This window comes from Schistocerca gregaria, chromosome 3, assembly GCF_023897955.1.
Source record: "Schistocerca gregaria isolate iqSchGreg1 chromosome 3, iqSchGreg1.2, whole genome shotgun sequence".
Classification (NCBI taxonomy): domain Eukaryota; kingdom Metazoa; phylum Arthropoda; class Insecta; order Orthoptera; family Acrididae; genus Schistocerca; species Schistocerca gregaria.
Window position 1 is genome coordinate 584,038,156 of NC_064922.1, and position 2,500 is coordinate 584,040,655.

A 2,500-nucleotide genomic window follows, 5' to 3' on the forward strand; every position below is an offset into this window, starting at 1 on the left:
GGGGAGACGAGACAAGTAGCATCGTGCACAACATATGGCCCTTATGATTCGCCATTGTAGGGCGCAGCCGGTGTACGGTCAAGCATGTGCCACATTATGTCACTCAGTACGTAACGACGGATGATCAGTGTGGGTTACGCGTACATCAGCGGACAGTCCACACAGGCCGTACCACAACGTACACTGACTGCATCGACAACCGAATGCAACTGAACAGCTGCAAGGCTCATTTCACAAACAAACGCCTGACCGACCAGCTCGGAAGGGCAGGAGGGGAGGGCGATATTCGTTCTGTAGCGGTACACCCTTCCAGTGGTTAGCGGGACTGTGTAGAAAGTACGCAACACTCGAAAGACCTTTATGTGAGGGTACGCACCATGGCATCAAGAAATACACATGACACCAGAGGATCCAAGCAGTGAACTATGTTCAGAGGGTTGCTGTTAGGCAAAGCTACATTCCTGTGACGTTACATGTGACAGTTAAGGTGCAGTGTAAGTTAGGTTAAGGTGCAGTGTAAGTTAGGTTAAGGTGCAGTGTAAGTTAGGTTAAGGTGCAGTGTAAGTTAGGTTAAGGTGCAGTGTAAGTTAGGTTAAGGTGCAGTGTAAGTTAGGTTAAGGTGCAGTGTAAGTTAGGTTAAGGTGCAGTGTAAGTTAGGTTAAGGTGCAGCGTAAGTTAGGTTAAGGTGCAGCGTAACTTAGGTTAAGGTGCAGCGTAAGTTAGGTTAAGGTGCAGTGTAAGTTAGGTTAAGGTGCAGTGTAAGTTAGGTTAAGGTGCAGTGTAAGTTAGGTTAAGGTGCAGTGTAAGTTAGGTTAAGGTGCAGTGTAAGTTAGGTTAAGGTGCAGCGTAAGTTAGGTTAAGGTGCAGCGTAAGTTAGGTTAAGGTGCAGCGTAAGTTAGGTTAAGGTGCAGCGTAACTTAGGTTAAGGTGCAGCGTAACTTAGGTTAAGGTGCAGCGTAACTTAGGTTAAGGTGCAGCGTAACTTAGGTTAAGGTGCAGCGTAACTTAGGTTAAGGTGCAGCGTAACTTAGGTTAAGGGGCCAACGTGGGTTAGGTTAAGGGGCCAACGTGGGTTAGGTTAGGGGCCAACGTGGGTTAGGTTAGGGGCCAACGTGGGTAAGGTTAGGGGCCAACGTGGGTAAGGTTAGGGGCCAACGTGGGTAAGGTTAGGGGCCAACGTGGGTAAGGTTAGGGGCCAACGTGGGTAAGGTTAGGGGCCAACGTGGGTAAGGTTAGGGGCCAACGTGGGTAAGGTTAGGGGCCAACGTGGGTAAGGTTAGGGGCCAACGTGGGTAAGGTTAGGGGCCAACGTGGGTAAGGTTAGGGGCCAACGTGGGTAAGGTTAGGGGCCAACGTGGGTAAGGTTAGGGGCCAACGTGGGTAAGGTTAGGGGCCAACGTGGGTAAGGTTAGGGGCCAACGTGGGTAAGGTTAAGGGCCAACGTGGGTTAGGTTAAGGGCCAACGTGGGTTAGGTTGCCAGAGATGTGTCAAATCAGGATGTACGTTTGGCTGGTGTCAGGTGGTGGGTTGGTTCGATGCCTTTATAAGGGGTGTGGCCAAAGGGTATTTTATTACTTGTACCTTTTGTGTTGTGGCGTGGCGTTGCGTCCTGTGTTGATACTGGGTGGACCACTGTGGGTGTTGCTGGCTGATTTGAGCTGCGTTGTTTGCGGGTGATGTGAGACATTCTGTCTTATTAGTGGACGTGACGTTCCTCTTGTCGTTCTTTGGATAGTGTTCTGTGGCAGCGAGGATAAAATGGATGTTGTTGAACGATAGTGCTTTGGTGCTTTCGCTTTGTTACACACAGAGTGGACTGTGAGATAGGGTGACTGGGTCGAGTGCGGTTCACACTGTCCTCCCCAGTTTACAGTATGTATCATCTATGTATGTGGTCCTGCATCATTTACTAAGGAGGGACGTCAGACGACTGAAATATTAGTTATGTACTGATGTAAAGCAGAATGCTTACCTTCCACCAGTGGGCGAGTATCGACTCTGCCCCAGCGTTGCCACCGCAGGAAGCGGTGTCGGAAACACTACCCGCACACCGTCACCACTGTGCGGGGGGACGGACCCTCTATATCCTCAGCGGCGCACTCTTTGCCACCGGGCGTCACGTCTCGCGGCCCGCCGTCCAGAGCATGTATTGGGACAGCGGGACTTTGGCTTTTGGGAGATAACTCTTCATGAAGTGGAAGATATAGGGGTGGACTGCAATGTACGATTGCGGGAAAAGTCCGCCGTACATCCGCTCGAGTTGCGAGTCGGGCGGTGGGGGTGGCGCATTCACAGGTGCGGCTGGAGTGACTGTCGGTCCACCACTTTTGACTCGATTTGCGTCACCTGCGGTGAACAGGGGGGGTGCAGCAGGCGTTTTACTCTGGGTCGTCAAGCGGGCGCTGTAGGCGACATCGACATCATAGTCGGCCGGCCGTCTCATAGAGGGCGGTATCGTCGTCGGAAGCAGCGTCATCTTCCGAGGGACGGACCAGTAGG